We start from the raw sequence: 13960 nt of genomic DNA on the forward strand, positions 1-13960 counted from the left end.
CACAGTTCTCTCGCAGCTTCGTGGCGCTAGCGTAGTTCCTCGTGATTGCGGCCGGAGCCTGGGGACCGCGCCCCTCGCCATAGGGACCCCGCCGGTAACACGGCGCGCATGGAATTTATAATGCGGCCCCTCTGGGTTCCATCCTCCTCTGGAGGAAGGCGCAAGTCAGCGGAGAGGAGAGGAGGAGACCGGCTGGGAGAGAAGAAACGAAATACTTGGGGGTTTCTTTTGCGAAGCATGTCTCGAAGCTCGTGTAGCGTATCTGTGACGCTGTTCTGCTGTATACGTCCACTGTGGAATTCGTGTGCGGTATTCACTTTATCGAATTCATGCGGGAGCTGCGAAGATCTTCTGGGGGAGAGTGCAAGTCAGCAGAAAGTCGAGATGAAAAGCAGATGAGGAAAATTCCGGGAAAGGAACGGGATATTTGGTGTTACTTTACGGAATAGGTCGAAGATTGTATAACGTACTGTCGCTGTTGTGTCACGCGTCTAGTATGGAATTCATTCGTGGAATTCACTAATTAAATTTACAAATATAATACGTGTGTGGAATTCATTTCATGGAATTCATGCTGAAGCATTGGTAGTTTGACGTTACATAGAGAATGAAAAAAAAGCATAGACAACAAAACACACGAGCTCAGTATTCGGCTTGTTCGCCTTGTCCTTGTTGCTTTGCGCCGTAATCTTTCTGAGAAGCGCCACTACTTGGTCAGCTTCCGTTTTAATATCACGCTCATATTTTTTGTCGAAAAAATATGAGCGCGGAGTTTTAGCGTTTCGCTCGATCGACGGTGATTTCTGCTTGTATCATTTTCCTCATCATCGTCGCCGCCTTTCTCAGTTACACGGTGAACTGGTCGCCCTGTATTCAGAGCTTGTCCTGGTGTCCGACATAACTCTTCGCATCCGTATGTATGCGTGCTTCATCCTTAATTCCCCATTATATTTCGTTTCTCTCCTTTACACTCTCTCTTTCCCATTTTCCAGTCCAGGGTGGCCAACGTGAATCCCCTTCTGACTATACCTCCTTCCCCACGCTCTTTCTTCACCAGCCATGCTATGAGGTATCTGACTTCGCGTCATTGGTAGTAAGCAGGTCGATATGATGGCCCCATCTTGACAACTGTTTGCTCTGTAGCTTCTCTCTAGTTGCTGCCTAGTTTCTGTATAGTTTGCGGCCTAGTTGCTGCGAAGTCGCGTTAAGAAAAGAAAACGGAGACAGGAGGAAGGAAATGCGTGTCGAGTAACTCTCTTACCTGTCTCTGCGTTGTTTTCTCTACACCATTTATTAAGCATTTTCGATAAATTCGAAGAAAATAATTGCCATTTTCTTTCGGTCTTACGACGGGCGTTGTACACGCTTCAAAAACGACTGTGTATACTCAGTCGCCCCACACAATCCGCCCTTACGCTAGAGCCTGTGGGGACTCGCCCCGGTGCCCCCTTTTCGTTTGCTTTCCCTCGATGCATCGTGCAGCAGCAGGCTCGCCTCGAGGAGGGGCGCATTCCCTGGTTATTTACCTTAACTAACAAGAGAGGGCGCCAGCTTCGCAGCGCGAGAGATGCATGGCTTGCGCGGGAGAGAAAGCCTCTTCGGCGGGGATCGTCAGCGCGAGCGGACGTGTCGCTCGCGGCTCCGCTCTTCGCCAGCGGGGCGAGGGAGCGGCGGGAGACTTGCTCCCGTATTTCGTCCCGTCCAGCCGCGGAGTATCCTTTGCCCTAGCGTGGTCGAACATTCGCTCGCAATCTTGCTCGTGAGTTGGACGACCTCGATTCCTCAGCGTATTTTGTTGCTAGCTGGCGTTATTGTTGTTGTAGCAATAAATGCCTGTTTTTGTCAGCCAATGTGTCGTTCCTTTGTTCCGTCAGAGCAAGGACCACCGTGGTTGACGTGCGCTCGGTAGCGTACGTGATCACGGGGTGGGGTCTGGTGGTTCTGAACTTGAGTCGGCCGCGGTTAAGCGGGGAGAAACTATTTATTTCCCCTATAAAAACCCCATAAGCCGGAACACTCAGCTGTACTTTTTTAAATTTAATCTGTGTGCCATACTCGGGTCAAGCCACGCGCTTGACCTATGCAGCGCCTGATGATGGAAAGCGGGACTTGGATTTATTGTCCGCTTAATGAGCGCGTTAAAAACATCACTACCTTCTTGCAGGGCTGCGCGAGCTAAAACTGGCATCAGCTAATGAGGGGTAGAATGTTCGCGGAGATGTTTGCGTATCCGAGTGACTCTTGACTAAGCTGGTGACCGTGCAGAGTCTAACGATGGTAAACGAGGCGACCGGCAGTCGTCACGCGTTCTTTCGGTCGACCGTGCAGCTTGGTGAATTCGGCTTTCGACTTGCTGACGACCTCTTTAAGCTTCACAATATTACACGGTTTTCGTGAGGGCATAAGCAAAATGAAAAGAGCAGCAATTTAGCATGGCCATAAGCATCAGTATAAGTATAATAATATAAATGAGCACAAGCAATGCACGCTCACACGTGTAAGTGAAATATTTCAGCGACTATATGGTCACTAAGCACAAGCTGGCAGAGTATTTGCTCACAGAAGAACATTGCATTTTCTAACCTCTCTTGAAGCAAGCTTGTCCTTCGGCTGACAGACCCGTAAACGCGAGGGGGACACTGTTCGCCTCGTGGTAGCAGCTGTGATTGAGCTTCACCGTTGCCGTGATATTTTTCTTCTCCCAATCTAAAGTATGTAGTGGCATTGGCACCCCCCACATTCCCGCATACAAGGCCACCGCTGCGGTGCAAGAACATATGTGTGTTACCGCACAGACAATATAAGTACTGCGACGACCTTTATTTTTTGGTTTTGTCTCTGTTTGGTGGAAGTTTAAGCCTAGCAAAGAATATCTGCTTCCTGATGGTAGTTATATGTCACTAAACATGCACTCTTGGCACAGAAATACCTTTCCTTTTGAGCAGAATGTTACCTTCGCTCCGGTTACAACCAGTGCGCTACACATTCAAAACGTTTACACCAAAGCAAGATGGAGGCGAAATGCAAAAAAACTCATTGTGCTGTACGATGTCAGCGCACGTTAAAAAACCTCAGTTGGTTCAAATTAATGTTCGCAGAATCTTCGCTAAAAGAGGATTTCGTTGTAGAGCAATAACTGCAGAGAGAACTTTCTTTGGCGTCGGCGCCGTGGGTGGGTCGAACGGCTGAAAGTTTTGGATTTCTTTTATACTATGAGTTGCGCGTTCACTGAATTGCATTTCCAGTGTCTAAGTGCGTGAAAGGTAACGTCGATGTAAGAACGACACGCTGTAAAAGGTAGCTTAGGCCGGGAAAGAAAAGAATAAAAGAATACTTCACTGCGAAAAACTCATTTCCTGTTCACCGTGCCATGAGAAACACAAAAATTTCCACAAAAATCCTGCTAAAGCTTGTTTCCTTGCAAACCGTCATTACATTTTTTCGTCGTTTTTGTCTCCTATGCGCCTTTCGAAGATTGCCCTAGCCTGCGCCATTTCTTCGTAAAAGCTTTCCTCCTCCTCCTGTTATTGTTATTATCGTTTCAAGAAGTCAGCGTTCAGCGGGATCAGCATTTTCGCTGATCCCGATTAAAAGTTGCGGACCCCGACAGCACGAGCTTTCGGTTGCTGACTCGGCAGAACCTTCTCCTTTTTTCCATTTCTTGTTCCGATCAATACACGGAGCAGCAAAAAGCGTGCCCCGGCTGCGACACTTTGGTGCTTGCGCGCAGCCGAAAGCAGAGGCCTGGATTATTACTGCCGCGACCAAAAGGGCAAGACGAGCAGCGTCGTGCGCGCTTTTAAAAACTCGAGCGCCTCGTCAGCTTCGTTTTTTTTTCCTTCGCGCGCATTTCCCCTCTCGCCGGACGGATGGACGGAAGAGAAAGACGAGAGGGCCGCGCGGCGCGGTCGGGGGAATGCAAATGGAACGGCGCTGGCAACATCCTTCCTGCCATTCGCGCGCTTTTTGGGCGTCGCGTTATGAGCGCTTGCTCCTGTGGCGGCGGCTTACAGAGGCGACAACCCATTGCACCCCCCCCCCCCGTTGTTCTGCCCTCCTCCACATTTCTCCTCGCCCTCTATACTTCCCCCGTGTCCCGACAAGAGCGAAGCGGGTCGTGGAATATTGATGTCTTGCCCTTTGGGCACCCCGGTTTCGGCCTGTAAAACTGCAGCTCTCCTGTTCCTTTTTTCCTTCCTATTTCTTTCCTTTGCCTTCCACTCGCCTCGCGCGCTACAGCCTCTGCGTTAGTAATAACTACCGCTAACTAGCGCTTACCTAAGCAGGTATGCAATCCTAGTTTGCCTGCTGCTGTGACCCTGTATAATGAATGCCTCTCGCTGCTTACAGCAAGATGCAATTTCAGGAGATTCATTGATTTATTGAATGAATGAATGAAACACTGATCACCTTGAACCGCTATCTTTTCGTTCATTCTCATTGACTCGGTGCCAATTACTTTGCACTCATGTCTCGTGTTATCCTATTTTTTGTTTGGCGCTTATGCCCCGCTTTCTAAATAACGAAAGTATTTTATCTGAAGAACATGGGGCTTCGAAAACATCCATCAGTGCACTTATGGTAACTCTGACATTACTGAGAACACAGCTATTACAAAAAAAAAATGTTCGTTGTCAACTTAAACCATTACTGACTACGTTACACAGACCGTTTTCCTCATAAGCGCGCGTTTGCAAGGCTTTCGGTGTCCGATGCAAGGCGTTAACTAATACCAAGCCTGCTTAAGCTGCCAGAGAGGGAACACCATTAACGAAGTCTGCGCTAACTGATCGTGATGAAGAATGATCGCGACTCTCCTCGCGCAAGTCAGAAATGGGGGAATGAAGCGCACGAAAGCAAGACATGCATCAAAAAGGAAAGGAGGCCAGAGGCGCGCGAAGATAGAAAAGTAAAGAAAGGTTATGCCTGGAAGCGACAATCGCTCGAAGATGAATGACTCTGTTGCGAAAAGTGGTTTCGATCAATAAGCGGCAAGGCCAGGGAGCGAGGGATAGAACCCTTCTGATGGTCTTGTAAAGGGCTCGGCCGTCGGACCTCGCACTTGAGGCCTCAACACTACTTTGGGCTGTATAGTACTCGAGCTACACTTGATTCGGGGTTTTGCTCGAATGCCGGGCAGCTCCTTGATGGGAAATTTTCTGTTATTTGCAACGTAAAGAAAAAGAAGAAAAAAAAATTAACGGTGCGTGTTTATTTTGCCGGTTCACAGGCTTCTTGAGTGCTGCCGTTTCGACGTCAATTGAAGCGCGTAAGGCACACTATCAACAAGAATACGCCTGTATGGGAGTAAAAACGGAGTAATGTGTCCTCTAGGGCACTCCATTTTATAAATGGGAGATCGCTAGAGGACAGTTTACTCCGTTTTTAATCCTTTCTGTTTAGACGAATGCACAAGACGCGAAGAGCCCTCCGAATAGTTAATGCAAACAGTTCGAAATCACTATTATTGCTTTACGTTTTCAAAAAGAAGAGCGCAGAAATTTTCTTCAGTAAAAAGGGAAAGGGTATTTTGCGCACATTTGTGCCGTGTCCCATATTTTCTGCCTCATCGTGAAGACTAAGGTTTTTGAAGCGAGTAAGCAGGATTTTACTTTCAAGTTCTGTCTCTCGGAGCCCCTCAGATTTTTTTGTGTGTGTGCATGTGAAAACTTACATTAAAAACTTGACATTCCAAGTCGCGTGATCGAAGTACGCTTCAGCATGAGCAACCTAACCTTCAAGCACCGGCGCATCTCTCACGCTAGCCGCGGCGGCTCCGTACCTTTGGACTTCGGCTGCTGAACTGCAGGATGCAGGTTCGAATCCCAAGCGAGACGGCCGCAGTTGGATGGGAGCGAAATGCAACCGAAGAACTGTCTTGTACTGTGTGATGTGAGTGCACGTTAAAGAACCGCAGGTGGTCAAAATTAATCCGGAGCGCTCCACTACTGCGCCTCTCATAGCCCATTTGCAGCTTGGGGACGTTAAACCGCATATACCAGCTGCTAAATCCTATTTCTCTTTCTGGGCATAGTGTAACGGCTATGTAAGGACCATCGATGAGTGAATGAATGGGCGAGTGCAGTATCGGCTCGAATCGGCGTCTTTAGGAATAATTCTTGGGATAAAGTGATGACGCCCTAGTACCCGCTGGCCAGAGGTATGGCGACCATGCTTTACTGTGGCGTACCGCCCACATGAAAAACACTTCAAAAAGAGAAAATTTAAGGGCTGTGTAGGCCGCGGAAAGTTGGTGGCGACACTGTTCTCTTTCTTTATTTCTTTCTTTCTGTCTTTCTTTCCTTTTTTCTTTCTTTTTCTCGCGTTCTCTCTCTCTCTTTCAAGTTTGCTTTTAAGTTACTTCTTCTAAGTTTTAAATCATCAGGAATTCCACTCCAGGTTCGGGCCCCATTAAATTCGATTAGTCTTCGACCGTGAGTATTAGGGCATGGTGGGAGGATGAAACTGATGGTGTTTCATACTTCCCGGCAGCATTAGTGATGGGACCTTGTAACGGTGAAAAAAATTTGATGCTGAATATTATCATCATCGCTTCTCATAAGGAAACGCTCGTTGTCGGGAATGGTCCATAATGCCCCACATGTTCATTGGTCTCCCTTATAAGCGCAGAGTAATAGAGTACGAAGCCCTTCTAACTCTGAAAAAACAGCTCGCTGCTTCTACGTTGTTGCTGTAAGTCCTCTACCTTTTCAGCATGTCACGACGTTTTTTTCCGGAATAATTTCTGAGTAGATAGCCTGAAATTTACGATAATGTCTACAGAATGGTGTCAGCACACATGTGGGTCGACACATAAGAAGACCGTACTCGCCTTCAGGCTCGCTCCACTTCGCTTTGGCTTTCTTTAGTCGGATACAACTCAAGAACGAAGCGGCTTTTCCCCGTCAAATGACCCCTTTCCAGCCAATGGCGTCGGTCGATTGTCATGAACCTGTTAGCGTGACATTGCAGGGTGGGGACTGTCCCCGACCACTGAAGGAGTGGACTATCCCCGTTCATCGGCCACTCTCTACACTATCGCGCTAGCAGGCTCATGAGACTCGCCCGACGCCATTGGCTGGAAGGGGGTCCTTTGTCGGGGAAAAGCCGTTTCGTTCTTGAGTTGTATCCGATTATAGGCAGCAGTGTCTTTGCAACGAGTAAGTGTGAGTCTCGCATAGAACCGGCACCCTGGCGCTCTGCTTGCACTCATTTCCCTTAGCAATGTCAATCGTGGGCAGCGCGCCAGCTGAAGCGGACGTGAAAGGAGCAAAGACGACTGCAAATATTAACTTGCACAACCAGATGGCCCTGTCTGCTCGCTGAACTGAGCCTGTTTTGCGACTCCCTGAAAGCAGGCCGCCCCTAACTCACGCGTGCCTTGCGTATGCATACGGCAACCTACTTTGCGGTCTCAGAGCCCGCTCTCCGATATCAATGGTTGTCTACTTTCATAAAACCAGCCGGTCGGAAAGTACTCAAGCTGTCTCCTCTGAGTAAGCGTACGCTATTAGTGTGTGTTTCTGATACGTTTTGAAAATAATCATGTTAGGCTTAACTTACTAGATTAAACGACTATACCGCAGTTTATATTCTGCGATAAGGCTAAACGAAATACGCGAGTTTATCTAGCCGCTCGATTTCTCCATCGCGTACCTTAATTGTTATTAGATAATAAGTGAGCATCACATCAGGAAAAGTTCTTTACTTCTATAACCTTCAAATCGTGGTACTTCTCCTTGCGCAGTTGGTGCCAAAGAAGAAATATATATATATATATATATATATATATATATATATATATATATATATATACATATATATATATATATATATATATATATATATATATATATATATATATATATATATATATATATATATATATATATATATATATATATAATTGGAGGTTAATTGGGAGGGGGATTTTGTTCTAGAGGGTGCTCAAATTAATTTTATCGTTTTGATCATGACTATGACGGCTCTGAGGATGCACTCCTATGACCATTACTGTGCCGACTTATGGTGCACGCCTATGATCATGACTATGATAAACCACGTACACCTCTCATTCTTACCAACTCCCTCTTGTTATCAGACTTCTCTCCCTTCCTACAGTGGAGCGCACGCAGACCAGAGACAAGTTCTCCAAATTGACTTCTCTACCCTTCCTTGTGCTGAAGATTTTCTCTCTCTCTTGATCCACTTAACGGACCTCCTCGTCCGCGGCCGACCGGACCGTGTCCTGCCTCAGCGGGGACGGAATTGCACTCAAGGCGGTCATGCTCGAGGCTCACGTGAAGCGGATGCAAGAGGGGCTCGCGACGACGCCCGAGTATAGCGAGCAAAGGGTTCCCCGGTCACCCCTGATGGAGTGCCGCCGGCTCTGTTCTTGCATCGATCTGTTGACGAGGCACGCGAGTGCGCGACTCTAGCGTCGCGCTCGTGCGCCCAACAACAAGCGACCCGCCGACAGAAAGGAAAGGAGGGGGGGGGGGGGTTGTCCGCTTTCTCTCCGCCCCCTCCTAGTCGGAACAGAAGGACCCGGGTGCCCCCCCCCCCCTTTTTTTTTTTGGTGTCGCCTCATGAATATTCAGGAGGCGCGTTCAACACGGTGCTTAGTGCCAGGGAAAATAACTAGCCCGCAGCCTTCGTCCCGTTTGTCACAACTTCTTGTTCCCGTTTTTTGGCGGGCGGGCCGACGCTCGATCTGGGTGCGCAGAAGTCTTAAAGGACAGTATGTTCAGAACACGGCTGGCGTAAAGCGATTCACTTAGCTTTCTCCCTATTTTTTTTCTTTTTGGGAGTTTTTGCGTGCTGTTTTTATGACGGGTTTTTCCGGCCGAAGTTGGACCGTCGGCTATAAGAGGTGCCGTAGTGGAGAGCTCTTCATTAATTTCGAACACGTGATGTTTTGTATTTACTTATTTTATTCGTTTGTTTAATGATCCAAAAATCCACAGTGTGAAGGGCGTAATACTGCTACCAAAATCATAGCTCGCGGGCGTTTCTCCATTTTGCCCAGATCGAACTTGCGGGTGCCGTTGCCTTATTCGAACTTGTGGTCGAGCGCCCAATAAGTAGCCGAACGCCTTGGGAATAGAGCCAGCGCGTCGGCTAAATTCGCGCCTGCTGTCATCTGTCCTAATAGCAAATTTTAAGAATTGTCTTAGTTTACCAAAAGATCGCTTTGAAAACTTGTGAAATGCAAAATTTCGGAGCGATTGTACGCAAGTGTATCAGAGTTACTGCAGATAATTCTGAGCTGCAGATGGAATTTAATGAGTGACGTACGTATTCGGTCTTCAACAATATGGGACTGAAGTATTAATAAACAGCACGTTCTTGTCGTTGTTTCCTGCATCAGCACAAACGCTAACGTAGAGTAGGAAACCAGGTGGGGACATTGGCTGGAAAGCACTGACACTGCTTTAAAAACCGCCGTTGATTGCCTTATAAAGCGGGACCCTCATCATCAGGTTATTTTTAATGTTGCATTTGTGAAAAACTTTCCCACCAAATGCCGATTCGTTCTTTTTTTAATGCATTACGCGGCTACGTTTCAAGTTTCACGCGCCGACACTTTTCTGTCCGTCCGTCCGTGTATGGGCTTGGATAAGAACAAATTGCAGACCTCTATATCCACAAATAGTGAATTACATGCATGAACACGAATATTGTATACCGCATGCATGGTCGAATAAGCGGGAGGGTGTAGGTTATTCGTGATACCTAGGTGAGCTTGGAAGAAGCGGAATAGGAGGAAAGGCAGTAGACGAAGAGAACAGCTACGAAGCATACACGGACTTTATGAAAAGTTGCGTAGGAAAAGAAAAGACATAGACCGCTCTCAATTCATGTGCTTACGCAACCTGCGAGTTAGTACCGCTGGAGAGTCGCGGTGTCGCCTTGAAAATTCATCTGTCAATTATATCGCATGGCTAATACGCTTCTGCTGCATTGGGGCATTTGGGCCTCTTAACTCCTCTCCATTTCGCCGACTCAACCTGCTGAGATTCCGGGCGAAAAAATCAACTTGTTAAGTTGTTGCCTAGTATAAAGAATTTTGGCGGGCATTATCATTGCAGATGTCATAGTAGGGCGGGGTCACCACGAGAGCTGCTAACAGCCATACCGCTTTGCTCTGAAAGATGACGGCTAATTTTCACCTATATAAAGCCTGTATTACTGTTCGACGCCATCTTTTTGCGGTCGTTTAATGCGTATGCGGATATCGGTAGTGGCTTCGTGCCCCGCAAAAAAAAGTATGTGTGTGTGTGTGTGGGGGGGGGGGGGGGTGGTTACAGCTCTAGGTTTGCGCTAGATGTGACCCACAGGTGTCATCGTGGAATGGCGTACGTTGGGGTCACCGATGGGCGAAATAAAGTACATGATACGGCACAGGACACCTAAAGAATTTAATACTATACAATATACCTGTTGTGGAGCAAGAATGACGCTGAAGGAAATCAATGTGGAGTATTATTCACTCACCTCTTCTCTCTTTCTTTAAGCAGTGGCAGAGGATTATTTTCTTTTGCCAAGGAGAGTGAACAGTTCCTTATTCGACGATGCTCAATACGGGATCACCTTTTTTTTTTTTCCATAATGATAGAATCGAAAGTGTCGAAGTCAGAACAACCCCTGGAGCAGTCGCCCTCGATTGCTGAGGTGGTGCTTATGAGTATAATAATAATAATAATAATAATAATTGGTTTTTGGTGGAAAGGAAATGGCGCAGTATCTGTCTCATATATCGTTGGACACCTGAACCGCGCCGTAAGGGAAGGGATAAAGGAGGGAGTGAAAGAAGAGAGAAACAAATAGGTCCGTAGTGGAGGGCTCCGTAATAATTTCGACCACCTGGGGATCTTTAACGTGCACTGACATCGCACAGCACACGGGCGCCTGAGCGTTTTCCCTCCATAAAAACGCAGCCGCCGCGGTCGGGTTCGAACCCGGGAACTCCGGATCAGTAGTCGAGCGCCCTAACCACTGAGCCACCGCGGCGGGGCTTATGAGTATAGTCGCCGTTTACGAATTTTGCCAGAGTGAGGACCACTGGTGAAGTCTTTGAAACTTAAGCAACCGCTAGCAGCAAAACCCGGCAAATCAACATCAAGTGAAAAAAAAAAAACGCTTACACGCAGTCCTTTGCACCTAATCTGCTCCATAGCTGTTACGCCTTCGAAACGTAACTTTTGTTTATAATGTCTGTATATGTTTTGGCCCTCTAAACAACCGGCAAAGTAAGTTACTATTTCGGGCTGTAGACCTGGTTAGATTTCGAACACCGTATCGAGCAGTCGCGTTTCTCAAGAACATTGGAAGAAGGGAGGAGGGAAAATACATGCATATGTAGTCAAACCTCGTTATAACGAAATAATGTATATAGCGAGGGAATGACGATTCCCCCCGGAAGCTCGGTCTGCACGGGTTATAAAGAAGTTACGGCTATAACGAAGTAATCTCCGGGCCCCTTCAACTTCGTTATAACGAGGTTCAACTGTATTATATATGGAGGTTTAACGTCCAAAAGAGACACCTAAAGAATGAGGCATGCCGCAGTGGTGGGCTCCGGATTGTTTTCTGTCACCTGAGTTTATTTAACGTGCCCAGGTGTCGCACAATATACGGGCATTTTGCGTTTCGCCTCCATCTAAACGCGGAATTGAACCCACATCCTTGGGCTCAGCAGCCGAGCGCCTAACCATTGAGCCACGGCGACGAGTGAGAAAAGGCGCCCAATACGACATGTTGGCGGTGTCAATGTGCAACATAAACGCGCCGTAGAAACACAACGTGTGAGGCTTTGCTATACGAACACCTTTTCATGCGTGTACATGTGCATGATATGAGGGAAGCTTACTACCTAGTAATCACATGGTGATAAGAGGGCACGGGACCAATAGAAGTTTGTTTGGTATGTGAAAGACCTGAAACTGAATGCTTGCTATTCTTTTCAAAGACTTTAAAACGAACCTTTATGTCTGACATTTGTACAGAAGAGACGAATAAAACAGAGTCGCGGTTTCAAAACACGCAAATTCGCATATTTCACAGCTCGGTCGTAGGCTTTTTATTTAATCCGCATTCTTGCCAAAGCCTAAGAAAATTCTACTAGGGCATTCCAAGAAACGATTTCGCGTTTTTCTTAATGCGGGCGGGGGAGGGCATCGAGCCTGTTCTGAATATTTTCAAACAGAAGTGAGCGCCGCGAGCTCTTGAATGGACTACTGGTGACAAATGGATACTGGCACGTTCACTCAAAAAACAAAAACGGTTTCTTTCTGCCGGCGGTGCTCCGGCCCCACCAATGCACTTCTATATTATGTTGCTGTCCCACTGCTAGCGTAATGTCGCAGACGGGACCATCAGTATAAAAATGCGGTTTTAGGGAAGCTTTCAGGCACCGATTCCTCCACACTTTCTCAGTGTTGTCCTTCGTCTCCTTTTTTTCCGCTTGGATTTTCTTTAGAGCAGAGAAACTGGCAAGGACATTTTCATTCGCCGTGCGCGTTCTTCTTTCAAGGCGTTTGCGCCTCTAGTAGCACCAGCCAATGCATTTGGAGTAAACAGCTCAGTATCCTATGCATTTACTTTCACATTCTTCCGTTGCTCATCTTTCCTCCGTCACAACTAGAGTGTCCTCGAGGCACAGCGTGAAGAACGTTGCTGCCATGAGCAAAGGCTACCTTCTCTATGACGCCATGCAAAACTCACGAACTATGCACGAAACGGATGGAGTCGCGGTATTGCGCTGTCCACTGTACGAGCCGGGCTGCGTCTTTTACCTCCTCCCAATTCTAGCTATAGGCTTCGAGCTTTTCTCTCTCGTTTTTCTTCGTTTCTCCAGCAAACATCTCGCCACCCCCCCCCCCCCCCCCCCTTCTGCTTATGGAAATGGTCTATATACTGTCTATAGGCTTCTTGTATACTCTACTGCCTTCCTATATATAATTCCTTTGTCGATTAATATTATATAGACAAAAGTCTACTAAAAGCGCATGGCCATAAATCTATAGATCATTGTCTATAGACTAGACTACAGGATTTGTCTATATAAAGTCTAGAGGCTTCATAGACAAGTCTGTGGACAGTCAAAGAAATTTTTGTAAGGGCCCCTCCCACGTTGTTTTCCTGGCTCTCTCTCTCTCTCTCCTCTTTGACCCCCCTGCGGAATCGCTTTTGTCTAGCCGTTCAGATCAACGGGGCGCGTAGGTTGCACGTAACGAAGGTATCGCGAGTACCAAGTACACAAACACACACTCCCACCTGGGTGCAGAAGCAGCCTTGTCCTTCAGGAAAAGCGGGCCGCCGTTTCGCTAGTCCATGAACCAGCCGCATCCACCCACAACACCGTCGCCCGGACAACGCATGCTGCGAGCCGTGGTCGTCGTATTCCACGTCCGCAGTTCGCACGGCGGTCCCGTTTCATGGGAGGACATGACACACAGAGGCGCACGCCCCGGCGACCCCGAAGCACCGGGGGAGGCTAAGAAGCAGCGTGGCTGAGGAGTAGCAGCGGTGCTCGCGAGGCGCGCGTAGACTAGACGGACACCGCATCCGCCTCGGTGTCCCACCCGCGGCTGACTGCTGCTCCTCTGGGTGCCGCTCCGACTGCGGAGCCGGGCGCCGAGCGGAGGAGGACGACCCTTCGCTTCCTCTCTCTCTCCTTCTCTTTCCTTCTCTCTCTCCTTTTCCGAGCTTGGTCTCGAGACCGGAGAGAGCGGAGCGAAGGAAGAGGGAGCGAAGGAAAAAAAAAAGAGAGAAATGAAGAAGATTGGAAGGAAACGGGTGCGGCGAGACGGCGGCGCGTTTGCGTTCAGGCCCCTGGGTTGTGCTGTGCTGTCAGTGAACGGCGGGCTTTCGGATGCGTGGTTGGCGGCGAGCCGTTGCCTTCAACAGATGCGTTAGCCCACCGCGAGGAAGCGAATGGGGAACTTGCGCTGAAGTT

General features: G+C 48.0%; 1 protein-coding gene across 1 annotated transcript in view; it reads right to left on the reverse strand.

Annotated features, from left to right (window-relative positions):
• Positions 1-13601, reverse strand: part of LOC144097072 (uncharacterized) — a 45527-nt gene extending 31926 nt beyond the window's left edge. Inside the window, exon 1 of the mRNA XM_077629858.1 lies at positions 13279-13601. The gene's annotated coding sequence lies outside the window, so the exon portion shown is untranslated. The remainder of the gene's footprint in view (positions 1-13278) is intronic.
• Positions 13602-13960: the final 359 nt, after the last annotated feature.

This window comes from Amblyomma americanum, chromosome 7 (genome assembly GCF_052857255.1).
Source record: "Amblyomma americanum isolate KBUSLIRL-KWMA chromosome 7, ASM5285725v1, whole genome shotgun sequence".
Lineage (NCBI taxonomy): Eukaryota > Metazoa > Arthropoda > Arachnida > Ixodida > Ixodidae > Amblyomma > Amblyomma americanum.